The sequence below is a fragment of the Mauremys mutica genome, chromosome 2 (assembly GCF_020497125.1).
Source record: "Mauremys mutica isolate MM-2020 ecotype Southern chromosome 2, ASM2049712v1, whole genome shotgun sequence".
Classification (NCBI taxonomy): domain Eukaryota; kingdom Metazoa; phylum Chordata; order Testudines; family Geoemydidae; genus Mauremys; species Mauremys mutica.
In genome coordinates, this window is record NC_059073.1 from 225679081 (window position 1) to 225694026 (window position 14946).

Sequence of the window (14946 nt, forward strand, 5' to 3'; positions counted from 1 at the left end):
GTATTTTCCAATAAGACTAAGCCCAATTTATCCTAACTTAACTTCTTCAGACATGGGTCGTACATTATTTTTGTCCTATTCTACATCTGTTCAGTGAAGCACCATCTTTCATTTAGTGTGGAGATCAACATTCAGGAGCAATTTCAGATTTCAAATATAAAATTGCACATTCTATTAATTAGTGATCAGAACGTGACTCAAAATGGAAATATGCTTTTATGTCTACCCTTTTCCAGAGATGCTGGTTTAAGGCATTGACTGGAAAAAAGTAATAAACAGTAACAGAAAGTGACTAGATGTAAAGATGTCCAGGGAATCTCTAGCATCTATATCAGTGCATTGTAGCAACCCTAAAGAGTATCTGAAGAAAAACTTGAGATATAAAATTTTTGGCATTATTAAAGTCCAGTAAAATAACCTAGAATACGTTGCACTTATATAACATAAATAAAAAAATTGAGAACAACCTAATACATTTTGGTTTGGGTAGGAGATGGCTTCTGTTTTTATAGGCATATGCAGGGCATTTTAACAAGTGTTACCTCCTCTTTCCTATGTCACAAAGTTTAAAGTTTGGGACAAAAAAATTGAGTCAGAACCTGTGCAAGTCTCCTGCCATACTGTAAAACTGGAACTGTTATTTTGAACTGCATTCTATATTTTGAAAGAAAACATTTTTTACTTCATTTCTTTCTTCTTGCCATTAGTTTGTTCTTTGTAGTTATATAGGAGCCAACCATTTTTAAAAATCTAGAATTATAGCTTCGAAATTATTTAAACATGCCAGAAATCTAAGAAAGCAATATCCAGCTGACATGCACACCTCCTGAATTGTCTCAGAGCATTTCTAAAATGGTTACCAGAAAGCAGAAATTAAATGATTGCTGATCAGGGTAAAAATCATGTTATACAACAAGTATATTTAGTGTATTTAAAAGTAGGGTATTTAATACAATATATAATATACTTACTTTTGTAACATACATGCAGAGGCATATTTGTAACATACATGTTTTGACATATTTGAAAACCATAGGACCTCACCACACCTCATGTTCTATCTTCTTTAGCTCTTGAGTATTTATGGGGCTATTTGAGCTGCATTCCCTGGATGAAATCCTGAGGGGTATGGGAAGCGCCTTACCTTTGCCTGATAAAGTCCAGCACAGTATGGGGCACAAAGATGCTCAATTGCTCTATGGCTAGCTGTTGCAGAGGGCCTATAAGGCAGGACGCTCATATAAATGACCTTCTCACTCCCTCCATCAGCTCTCCTTGGATCCCAACGCCCCTCTCTTCTCTTGCATGGAGTGTGGAGTCTACTGCTGTTCATGGGCTGCTTGTCGGGAGGGATGGTAGGGATGTTGTGAGGGGTTTAGCTGCACTGCCATCCTCAGGCCTTCCTTTTCCCTAGGGTTGGGGAGAGATTTTCAAGCTAGTAGCATTGCATGTCAGCTGACAGCTCACTCTAGTGCTGAGATGGGGAGAGATGGGGAAAGAAGCTATTAGTCTACTCACTGAACATAAGAACAGCCGTACCAGGTCAGACCTAAGGTCCATCTAGCCCAGTATCTGTCTACCGACAGTGGCCAATGCCAGGTGCCCCAGAGGGAGTGAACCAAACAGGCAATGATCAATTGATCTCAATTCTGCCATCCATCTCCACCTCTGACAAACAGAGGCTAGGGACACCATTCCTTACCCATCCTGGCTAATAGCCATTTATGGACTTAACCACCATGAATTTATCCAGTTCTCTTTTAAACCCTGTTACAGTCCTAGCCTTCACAACCTCCTCAGGTAAGGAGTTCCACAAGTTGACTGTGCGCTGCGTGAAGAACTTCCTTTTATTTGTTTTAAACCTGCTGCCTATTAATTTCATTTGGTGACCCCTCGTTCTTGTATTATGGGAATAAATAAATAACTTTTCCTTATCCACTTTCTCCACATCACTCATGATTTTATATACGTCTATCATATCCCCCCTTAGTCTCCTCTTTTCCAAGCTAAAGAGTCCTAGCCTCTTTAATCTTTCCTCATATGGGACCCTCTCCGAACCTCTAATCATTTTAGTTGCCCTTTTGGTTGAACCTTTTCTAGTGCCAGTATATCTTTTTTGAGGGGAGACCACTACATCTGTACACAGTATTCGAGTGGGCGTACCATGGATTTATATAAGGGCAATAGTATATTCTCAGTCTTATTCTCTATCCCCTTTTTAATGATTCCTGACATCCTGTTTGCTTTTTTGACCGGCTCTGCACACTGCATGGACATCATCAGAGAACTATCCACGATGACGCCAAGATCTTTTTCCTGACTCAGTGTAGCTAAATTAGCCCCCATTGTATTGTATGTATAGTTGGGGTTATTTTTTCCAATGTGCATTACTTTACATTTATCCACATTAAATTTCATTTGCCATTTTGTTGCCCAATCACTTAGTTTTGTGAGATCTTTTTGAAGTTCTTCACAGTCTGCTTTGGTCTTAACTATCTTGAGCAGTTTAGTATTATCTGCAAAGTTTGCCACCTCACTGTTTACCCCTTTCTCCAGATCATTTATGAATAGGATTGGTCCGAGGACTGACCCTTGGGGAACACCACTAGTTACCCCTCTCCATTCTGAGAATTTACCATTAATTCCTACTCTTTGTTCCCTGTCTTTTAAACAGTTCTCAGTCCATGAAAGGACTTTCCCTTTTATCCCATGACAGCTTAATTTATGTAAGAGCCTTTGGTGATGGACCTTGTCAAAGGCTTTCTGGAAATCTAAGTATACTATGTCCACTGGATCCCCCTTGTCCACATGTTTGTTGACCCCTTCAGAAAACTCTAATAGATTAGTAAGATACGATTTTCCTTTACAGAAACCATGTTGACTATTGCTCAACAGTTTGTTTTTCTATGTGTCTGAGAATTTTGTTCTTAACTATTGTTTCGACTAATTTGCCTGGTACTGACGTTAGACTTACCAGTCTGTAATTGCCGAGATCACCTCTAGAGACCTTCCAGTCATTGGGTACCGAAGCCGATTTAAAGGAGAGGTTACAAATCTTAGTTAATAGTTCCGCAACTTCACATTTGAGTTCTTTCAGAACTCTTGGGTGAATGCCATCTGGTCTTGGTGACTTGTTAATGTTGAGTTTATCAATTAATTCCAAAACCTCCTCTAGTAACACTTTAATCTGTGACAATTCCTCAGATTTGTCACCTACAAAAGCCAGCTCAGGTTTGGGAATCTCCCTAACATCCTCAGCCATGAAGACTGAAGCAAAGAAACCATTTAGTTTCTCCTCAATGACTTTATCATCTTTAAGAGCTCCTTTTGTATTTCGATCATCAATGGGCCCCCCTGGTTTAGCAAGCTTCCTGCTTCTGATGTACTTAAAAAACATTTTGTTATTACCTTTGGAGTTTTTGGCTAGCCGTTCTTCAAACTCCTCTTTGGCTTTTCTTATTATACTCTTGCACTTAATTTGGCAGTGTTTATGCTCCTTTCTATTTGCCTCACTAGGGTGGCTCTTTTTTAGCTCTTTTACAGTGTTTCTTAATTTGGGGTGTACATTGAAGTTGGGCCTCTATTATGGTGTCTTTAAAAAGCGCTCATGCACCTTGCAGGGATTTCACTTTAGTCACTGTACCTTTTAACTTCTGTTTAACTAACCCCCTCATTTTTGCATAGTTCCCCCTTTTGAAATTAAATACCACAGTGTTGGGCTGTTGAGATGTTCTTCCCACCACAGGGATGTTGAATGCTATTGTATTATGGTCACTATTCCCAAGTGGTCCTGCTCTAGTTACCTCTTGGACCAGCTCCTGCGCTCCACTCAGGATTAAATCTAGAGTTGCCTCTCCCCTTGTGGGTTCCTGTACCAGCTGCTCCATGAAGCAGTCATTTAAAGTATTGAGAAATTTTATCTCTGCATTTCATCCTGAAGTGAAGTGTTCCCAGTCAATATGGGGATAATTGAAACCCCCCACTATTATTGGGTTCTTAATTTTGATAGCCTCTCTAATTTCTCTTAGCATTTCATCTGACTGTGTCATTGTCACTCAGCCAAGGAAACATCACCACCATTAGCCCTCTACCATACAGAGTTATCTCTGCCTCCCCAAACATCACTCTCTAGTGAACTGTGGCCACATATGGAGTCAGACTCTACCTCTAGGTAGGAAGTGGATTTGAATGCCCATACTACCATGGCTGGTTCAGAGGTGAGCCTGCCTGATCAGAGAGCTGTATGAGAACAGAGCCTGGTAAGGCTGGAGCTGTGGTCAAAATTTGGCCATATGTGAATCATAGACAGAATCTAACAATTGCTGGGGAGCAAGGAAGGTGAAGGGCAACTGCCCTTATATTGATTTTTCAGGCAACATTGAGCATTGGGTCAGCTTTTGTGGACGATTTCTCCTGCTCCACATTCTGCCTGTCCTTCTGGTGCATTTCAAAGAGCTGTTCCTTTGATGTAGCAACTGTGCTCTGCAAAAGGTGTGAGATCTTTAAAATATGGCACAGTTTTGCTGCACAAGATCTCTGAGTGTGCAGAGCCCTCCTCTTTTTAATAGTCAAGTTATGCAGAATTGGCAAAGTTTAAACACACAAGATCTGTCTTTTTTTCATGACCATTCTTCTAACTGTGGAGTATGGAGATGAATTGTTTTCAAAGGTTTCTGCTTCTAGCACTGTCCTGGGATCTCACCCCCACTTTGAGCTTGTGGGTTCAAAGATGGGGACCCGCAGGTATTCTGCCACCACCCTAACCCTTAGGGTAGGGTTCCATCTCGCTGCCACCACTCGATTATTTTGGTGAATCGAGACACCCCTCTGTCCCCCCCTGTCTCCCTTCAAAGACACTCCCTGGGAACACAGATCCACTCACAGAGGAGGAACCTTCCCCCTCCCTTCTCTTCCCTCTCTTCAGCCTGCTCCGGAGAGAGAGATACCTTGATTCAAACTCCTTGAATCTCTACACACAGGGAAGCAGCCCACTTCCCCCCTCCCTCTCCTCCTTCCAGAGACTTTCCCGGGGAAGCACAGATTAAATCACAGAGGGAGGAAGATTCCTTTCCTTCCCTCTCCCTTCCCTGCTTTCTCTGCTTGGAGACAACCCTTGTCTCCACAGAGTGGCGCCTAGCTTCCTTCCCCTGAATCCACAGGTAAGGAACTTAACCAAGTCCTGAACTTAAAAGAGTTTATTAAAAGAATAAAAAAAAGAAGAGAAAAAATACACAATCTCTATGAATCCAAGATGGACATTCATAGGGTCTAATCTTATTAATCCCTGGAGAAATTTCTCCCTTTTCCTCAGTACAAACAATACAGGCAAAATTACGAATAATCAATACAAACACACAGAATTGCAGACACAGGATTCTTATATGAAATTACCCAGTACTTCTAATACTCACTAGCTTGAATAGAAGAAATTAGTTCAGAGAGATGAGCAGACTTGATTAAGCGTCTGGGCTGGTGTAGTGCCAGACGGCTAAGAACACAGAACAAAGAACACAGAGACCCAAGTTCCCGCTCTCTGGGATTTTCAAATTCTCTTCCCTGATTGGTCCTTTGGTCAGGTGTTTCACCAGGTCTGGGTTAACCCTTTACAGGTAGAACTTAACCCTTAACTAACTACTTATGACAAGCACGGAACTCAGAGGCTTCAGCGTTTGCCCTTTGAAGAAGAAACTATTGATAGGCCAGACTCTCAGCTCATGCCTGGGCTCAGACTATCTTAAAATTGCTAGGAGCAACAGAGGAAAGAGGGAAAGGCCAAGATGAGAGCAGTTGGGGGAGTTAATTTAAAAGGGAGAAGGTCTGAGATGAGAGAAGATTGTCCCCACACCATTTAAACACATCCAGACAATTAATATTAAAGCCTTCTCTTCTCCCCCCAAAGTGATGAAATTAAGGTGTCACTTAAGATACTAGCTGCTGCCACAAAAGGGGGTTGAATTGCATAATGTTTGGATTTAGCTGTTGTTATTTAGTGTGCCATGTTTACTTTGCTTTATTTAATTTGTTGTTGTAGCTTTTTCTCAATATATTTATGTAAAAAACACAGAAATTCAAATAGCAGGGAAATTGAAGCACTGGGCTAGTAATCATGGGTACAGTCCACACATTTCACATTTTGATAACAAAATGTTATCTGCTTGAGTCCCCATTAATCAATGCTCATGCTTTTTGCCTCGTAATGCATTTCTGTTCTCAGGTAACCACACTTCACCTTTTCGGGGGGCTCACTGAGGACAGAAAGATGTGAGAGAGGAGAGTTATATATTATATTGTGGCCCAGAGAAGGAACACAGATCTTAACAGAGAATGTTTAAGAGTTTCATGTGGTGTAGAAGTGTCTCCTTGAAAATCAGTTAGCAGTTGGAACCCACAGTGATTTTTTCCCCCAAATTGTGTTCTAATTCCCTTTTGAACATGCTCTATACTAATTGGTCCTATGGTTGACATTGGTTGATTATACCCCTATATTAAGCACAGTGACACCTGTTCTAATGCTCTTCTGCTAACTCTGGACACTTCTCTTGATTACCAATAAAATCTCATTCCCATAAGAGTTCTGGAAATATTAATCACAGTGCACTGTGCAGCCCCCTAATGTAACTAACAGAAGAATAGTCCCTTTGGTGACAATTACTAACAGGCTTTACTATATTCAGTAAATTAAAGTCTACCTAAGAACCTGTAGGACTGACCCTTCCTTAGCTCCTGCATTCTTAACACTGAAAAAGTTTGTTACATTCTTAGGACAAATTGTGAGATATTGCAGTCACATGTGCCTATCTGCATTCCAGTCACCAACTGGAATTTGATTCTCTGTAGGAATGGGACACAGTAGCCAGGTTTTAAAAGCTTTGTATTCAAATACAAAATGCATGTTTGAACAATGCCTATGAGGGTGAGTTGCCTCTGCTCATGTGTAAGTTTTGAGCTGAATTGAAAATGAAGTCTCTAAAGGTTTAAAATGGCCCTAGGGGACTCACTCCTTATCAGGGCTGAATCCAATATGGCAGTCTCAAGTGACTCTCCCACAGCCTTTGAAAGCTTGGTCTTCAGAACATATATTGAAAACCTAGACCAAACTCAGGTACAAACATACTGTTGCATTCATATATAATTGACCTACACTAATGAAGAACATTATTATGATTTAGAAATGTAAAGATTTATTCCTCATTGGGTTCATATATGTTTCAATGTACAGTGGTGGAACAACTGCAGGTACAGATGCATACAGGGCCACCGAGAGCGGGTTCGAGCCCTGGTGAAAAAAAAATTTGGGGCTCCCCCAACAAGGGTGGACCAGCTAAACAGGACCGAGGAAGCCGGGCCCCCTTCCGGACCCCCGGGCCCCAGTAATTTGTGCCAGCTTCCCCCTCCCCCCACGTTGGCCCTGGATGCATACTAAATTTACTCTTGGTTCATTTGTATTAGATCTATCTGAATGAGCATAAATGTTTCCTCAGATGCTTTATAAAGGAGGTTTCAGAAGGTAGACTCTGAACAGGTTTTATGCTTTCCCCAGCACAACTTATTTTCTCTGCATCAGTGGACTTGTCATGATAATCAACTTTTTTGTCCCAACCATCAATCACTCTTGATTACAGCTGGGTAGAAGTTCTGTTCTGTTGATCAGCTCATCAGTGCACATAATATTACACCTGGAGACTCGTGAAAATCATCCCTTGATGGGAGAATCACTTGCCTTCAAGGCTTTTGTCAAAAGTACTTTCATTTACATTTGGGTCTCCTTGCAGTTGTCAGTTCTAGCTTTGATTGTACCATTTCTTTTATGAAGATAATCCTTGTAAATTCAGTTGATCCTTGCCAAGATAATTAAAAAACAACATTTTAGTTTTGAAATAACATCTTATGTTGTACCTTTTTTTCACTTGACTGTACAAATATTGCAATAATTAAAATTACATGAATTACAAATTAAATAACTACGTGGGACTTTGCTGGGAAGTAATTTAGTATAACTTTGCCCAGAATTTTTGCAAGGGCCATTCTGTCAATTTTTAATAGGTTCCCTAGGAATTTTATTTGGTTTGTCTGGGATAATATTTATCTTTAATGTTTGGTTTATTTTAAGTGGTTGGTTAGCTAACTTCATAGTAATGAGAGCTTTAAAAATTAAATATATCTTTCATTTCTTGAAAAGAAATATGATTTATATTGCTGTGATCTTTGTTGCATGCCACATTTAGATAAATAAATAAATTTCTTTTGTGTTTCTAAAGCCAAATTTCTTTTGTGTTTCTAAAGCCAAATATTTTCTTGCTTGTAATAGGAGTATTAAGCAGTCGTTATCAATATGATGTAATTTGGCCTGATTAAGTACTTTATACTTCACTAACAACTTAAAAATTACTTTTAATTAGCTATTAGGCTAACCAGATGTAAATTAATGTTGCCATACTATTTCCACTCACATTCTTCTTATTGTAGAGATACTTCTTGTTCATTATTACCATAAGTTTAATCTTCTACAGTATCAAAAAGAACCATTTAAAAGAAGCCTATAAACATGACACTAAAAGGTTCAGGACCAAGTGTAAATGAAAAACACAGTAGAATACGAGAGTATGGAATAATGAAGATTTGATTAGCAGTCATGTTTTTATATAAAAGGTTTAATTAGCAGAAGCTCATTTTCCTATTCTTGCTAGCGTTTCAGGACAGTGATATATTGCTTTATTGCACGGAGTCATGCCAACAAATAGAAGGTGTTATGTTTTCATTAGATGCAGACACTTCAACATTATTATCTCTAACCTTAATCTACACAATGGTACAAAACATAGTCAAATGTCATCGTTTAATAGGCCAATGATATATACAGTAATTTTAAAACTATGAAGTGTTCACTCAGAGGCGTTATTTTGTTTCTTTTAAAATTGATGATAAAAGCACTAAATTACAAATCGAATAATCACTCAAACAGGCTCATTTCTTCTCGAATACCTCTCCTGCCTAGTACAGGATTTGATCACTTGTTCAGAAATTCTTCTCCCAGAGTGACACAACTGTTTATTTTTATGGTTTAATAATTAATATTAGTGCATTGCAGCATTATTATTTTACAGGATCCATCAATCTGTATTACCCTTCCATAGATCCATCACTCTTTATTATAATTTAAATAACAGAACATTTTCTGTTGCTGCTGAATAGAGGTATTTGATGTCTACTGACTAAAATAATTCTAGTCAAACAATCTACCACAAGATTCCTTTCATTGCTTGTCAATTTATCCTGTAATGTGATTTTTACATCAGAGTTGTATGTGGTGATAAACGGTTATAAGAAAGTCAATTCTAATGGTAAATAGCTGTTGAGAAGCAGCAATAAGTGAGTAGTAGTGTTTGGAGATATAGGAAAACATGGAGTATATTGAAATTTTTATCTCCATCACTATTGGTGGAATATTGAATGTTACTCAAATTGACAGGGTTTTTGCTGTATATTATCTAAGCCTCTGGGAAATCTTTTCCAAATGTAGATGTACATGACAAACTGTATCTCTTTAGTGCCTGCATATTCTGAAAGGGTAAAATTCAGGCTCTCTCTTACAAAAGCTGAGTAATTGTGCCAGGTGTGTGGAGCTACATGTGTGGTGAAATTTGAACACACTACAATGTAGGAAGATACTCTAGGCTGCAGCACAATGCCCCTGTGACTGTTGTTTTACCCTTTAGAGTACCATAGTGGTTAGTGTCCCTCCATATTCCCCCTTGTCAATATTTTGGGCCACAGATCCAGTAGCCCTGCAATGACAAACCATAGCCAGTGGCCCCCTACATGTGAGCCTATTGAGGGGCTAGTGCAGAGACCATCTCTCTCATGCATAAAGGATGTGGATGTCTTCCTTGAATATTCTCTCCATTGACAGAAGGTTAAAGAAGGGCTAATGTGGTGAGCAGGGTGCAGGAGTGTTACGGGTTTTGTTGAAGCTAAGAGAGTAAGAAGGAGGATTTCTCAGATGATTATGATGTAAGTTTAGGCAATGTTTTTTGCAGTTTGTTTTTACTTTTTTTTAGACCGAAGGAAGGGCATGTTTTTTGAGCTTCCGGTAGCTGTACTTTGTATAGATTTTACCGCTCCTGTACAGCTATGGAGTTGCCAGCAGCAGCAACCCAATTCTCAAAATCAAAATTAGCTGATGTTGAGAATGATCCTGGGCCACGATGGTAGGGACAAGAATCAGGGTCTTATCTCTTACAGTCCAATAACAGAGTGAATGAGAATTATCAAGGATGGGTGGCCCACATTAGCACCAAAAGGGAATACTAGTTTGCTCCAAGGACTCTTATAGCCTGCGTTTTTAATGAGAATTAATCATTTTGAGACTGATTTTCCAGCTGTGGCTGCATTGGTTGTTGTTGTTATCTTTATTTTCAGACATCAGCCAGTAGTGCTTTAGGTCCCAAGTGAAAATGAGGTCAGTGTTCACATTTTATTTCTTACTGAAGTTTATCTACATCAGCAAACAATAATCACACAACACAAGACATAGTCGGCAATCATTTCTCAAGGAAACCTGTTTTAATAAGATCTACATTAGCGTCCTAAAAATCGGGTTAGTGCTATTGTAAATGGTAGTACTTGGGACTACTACTGGAGATTACTATAGTCCTTTTATACAAGGATAGTTCAAGAACTAAACTAATTATAAAAATCATGTATATAATACTGTCAATATACACAGTGCTTGCTTTGCAGACAGGGAGGACATGATCTTTGCCCTAAAGCGTTTACGTTCTATGATACAAGACATGAAACAACAATTTAGGCATGGGAGCACAGGGAGAGATGATTAATAAAGTGATGGAGGAAGGAAAGCTTCCTGAAAGCAGTGGGTTTTAAACAGCCCCCTGAAGGACAGGAGATTTGATAGGCAGGAAGTGGGAAAATAATTTAAGTATAGGGGGCAGCATGATAAAATACTCTAAGCCAAGATTGTAGAAGAGTCTATGGGCACATAAAAGCAAAAGGTTTGGATGATGGCACTTAGGGGGTTGAGGCAATTAGGGAAAAAAAATTAGATGCCGATTTTTTTTTATAGGGCACTTACTGAAGGTGAGAACAAGGAGCTTAAATGCCATATATTAAGAGAGATGAAAACAGTGATAAATTCCATGTATGATTGTGCAGGTGGGGTTGTATGGAGATCATGACAGGAGAGGGCAATGACTGTAGGCATGCTGGATTGGATAGAATGGAATGGGGAAAGGCAAGAAAAAAAAGTTCAGAAAGTACAAAATTATGGTGGGCACTGAGAGAGATGAGCCAGACTTGGGCAGGTTTTTTAGCAGAGGGTGTATATAAGAAATGATAGGATTTAATGATATTCAAAGAGCTAAAAGGGATAGGAGGGGAAAAGGAGAAAGAGTCATAGATGACACCAAAGTTACAAACCAGGGAGAATGGAAGAATAGCAGAATTATCAAAGCAGGTGGAGAAGAAAGGCAGAGGAGAAGAATCAGGAGGAAAGAGAAGTACATTTTTAGAAACAGTGAGTTTCTGTTGGCAGTGGCAAATCCAAGAGAAGTTTCAGAGTGGACTGAGGGAGCAAAGTCAGGAATAGACAGCAAGATCTGGGAATCAATCATGATGAAGTGCTTGTTGAAACAATGGGAGTAGCTGACATTGCAGAGGGACTTTGTGCATGTATATACAGAAGAGACGAGAGGCTCAAGGACAGAACACTAGTCTAGCCAGCCCAGAGCCACTTTAGCCACTGATGAGAGGCAGCCAGGTATGTCCTGCCATCTACTTCTCTGTCTCTAGCGAGTACACCTGGACCTTCTGCAACACTAGGTTCTGAACTCCAAGGATTCAAAGATCTTCCCTTAATTAATCTTTGATGGGACATTTTCTGGGGAGTGTGAATCGCTATTTTTCCCCGCTAATATTAAAGACTTTTATAAAGGTGAATGTTGATGCAGACACAGTCTTTCAATTCACTGTTTTCCAATGTTGCTATAGGGCACACAAAGGCACATCCAGCATGATTAAATCATTCACTGTATTAAAACAGAGTTTTTAAACAAATGTAGTGTGTATGTCCGTCCTTCTTTATGTGCTCCCTAGCCTCAGGTTTGTTGTTTCAGAGAGACACACAACTTGCAAGATCCCCTGGAACTGAATGTGAAATAGATTTGTGTTTTTTTTTTAATCTTACAAAAAACGAAGCCATGAAATCAGTTTGAAAGTTAGTGTCTGCAAAGGTTATTAAGAAACATGTAGGTGTGCCAGACTAGGAGCAAGGTGACAGAGTAACAGAAGATCTAAGGGTACGTCCATACTACCCGCCGGGTCGGCGGGTAGCAATCGACTTCTCGGAGTTCGATATATCGCGTCTCATCTAGACGCGATACATCGAACTCCGAACGCGCTCCCTTCGACTCTGGAATTCCACCACCGTGAACGGCGGTGGCGGAGTCGACGGGGGAGCCGCGGACTTCGATCCCGTGCCGTGAGGACGGGTAAGTAGTTCAAACTAAGGTAGTTTGAGTTCAGCTACACTATTCGCGTAGCTGAAGTTGCGTATCTTAGTTCGACCCCCCCCACCCAGTGTAGACCAGGCCTAAGTGAACTACACTAGGGAGTTACAGCCATGTGCAGTTATTGGCTATGAGCTTTGATTTCAATCTATATATTCTTAATGTCTCGGATCATGGAATCTGAGAGAGTGTTCTGCAGGCATGCCCTCTCTTTCTTAGAAAATGAGGTCCCGCTAATTACTGTATATGAATTATAAAATGAGCACCTTTACTTTAAACAGGAAAGAGTGATTTATAACTGTAGCTAACATGCCAAAACTGCTGGGCTAACAGAGAGTGACTACCTTTCAATGTACTGTGCATTGAAACATGAATTGCCTGCAGGAGATGGGTGGCCTTTAGTTTCACCACAGCGTGTTCAGCATGTGCAAAAGATGCATTTTCCACTGATGAGTGATGGGTTGGCACTTGAGGCCCTTGGGCTGGGGACAGAGGCAGAATACTTGCTTATAATTCTCTTGTATCAGCACCACACAAGACAGAGGAACAGTCTGATGACCCTTTTATTCATGTCAGATCTTGATCCATTTTATCTTGATCCCGGCATTGCATATATAAATATTTCAGGCAGACCTATTCAGTAAAGGTTCAGCTATTTCAGATGAGGGAACCAGCCCTTTGGCCAATTTGGAGTCAGTTAAGTTGTTACACAACAAGGTCGCCATTCCCACCTGTGTGTTTAATGTTTGCTCTAGGGTCAACTCTTTTATTAATGTTTTAAATTTTTTAGGTTTAAGGGGTGCAAGAACATATTTTGATTTTTGATAAGGGGTGCGAGAATATATTTGGAGAGCCAAAGGGGTGCAGGCTGCAGTAAAGGTTAAGAACCACTGCTATAGATAAATTCTGCTGCAGGCTTTTGCAGTAATAAACAATGAACTCAAAAGACTTCTGGGACTAGTGCTGTGGTCTGCTTAGTGAGGGTGGTTTTAAGGCCCTGGCTCCTGAAGCCTGTATAAGTCATAAACCTACATGAGGGTGACTGAAAGGAATGTTCCATTCAATTGAATAAACTGTTCAGTTATAGACTAAATTCATCCCCAGTCAAGAGCTGCTTGCCCTACTAGCAAATTCAGACCAACAGGCTCCTTGGCTTAGGATGCAAGCTTTAAACCATTCCCCTGACTGGTTATCTACCTTAAGGAACCCATTAGATTTTTCATGTATAAAAAGCCCAAAGGTGCTAATACATCTTAAAGCTCTGAGCTGGAAGGCAATATCTGGTTTATATTTGGAGTGGATACAGTTTTATTTTTTGGGGGGGAAAAGGATAGCGCAGTAATACTGAAGCTAAAATTGCCACTGTGAGAAGAAATTGAAGAAAGATTAAGTTAAAGACCAAAAGCTCAATCCTCCGCTTATGAGTTGGGGGGAAAAAACCAAACCAAAACATAGTGTGATAGGTGACTGAAGGCAACGTATGTGAGTTTTTACATATCTGTCTAGGGAGTGGAAGACTGGCTGTACAAGCTCCATGTAGGTCAGAACTTCATTTAGTAAACTTATCTTTTGAGAATGACAGCTTCGTTCTTGATAGTATAGTATTAGCACTTACTGACATTTTAGTTGTCTCAGGGCATTGCTAATGAGCTACAGAGCTTTGCATCTGTAGGTCGATTTTTTGAATCCATCTAAGCTCAGTAGAGGCTAAAAGTTGTTCCCATTTTATGCGTGTTTAGTTGGCACCCATCTGAGATGAGTTTGGTGGCTCCATTCCTATTTGTACATCAGAAACTCACCACTTCCCTTGGACTAATTTGCAGAGTCAGAAGAAGGCCAGGAACTGCACAGGCTGTGGTTCCTGAACTACCTTTACTCTCCTTGTTGAGGAAGTTTTCCAAATTTTTAAGCATGCTAGCAGGGCAGTGTTGTTGATAGCTTGCCCTGCTGCTGCCCTGTGGATAAACTGAAGTCTTTATTCACCAGTTCTGTCAAACCAATGTCTTTCATGAGCAATAAATCTGCACATTTAAAAAAAAATCCTGAAGTTTATACTTGTGTATAAATTTGGAAATATGCAAATTGACTCATTATGTAATTTGCAGACATAGGAATTCAGTGATCTCAGGGGGTTCTGTCTGTACTACTTCTGAATTGTGAATTAATGTATTAAATTGTATCATGAAATTACTGTCATGGAAAGTTTATATGTATGTGGATCCAAGGTGAGATAGGAGGGTTGTGTCCAGTCTCTGCCAGGCAAGAAACAATGGTAGGTGATCAGCACTCAGTGATCATCTATTCAAAGTAAAACACCTTCAGACAATGGGTTTGTTCTCCCTGTGAGAAAGCACTTCCTCTTGCCTGAAGGGAGTGGGGGATTGGGAGCTGTGGAAAGTTACCAAAAAGCAGAACAAAGGAA

General features: G+C 40.0%; 1 protein-coding gene across 9 annotated transcripts in view; it reads left to right on the forward strand.

The window, feature by feature from the left end:
- ZNF385D (zinc finger protein 385D) overlaps positions 1-14946 on the forward strand; it is a 922283-nt gene that overhangs the window by 793859 nt on the left and 113478 nt on the right. The gene's annotated exons all lie outside the window — the stretch shown is intronic.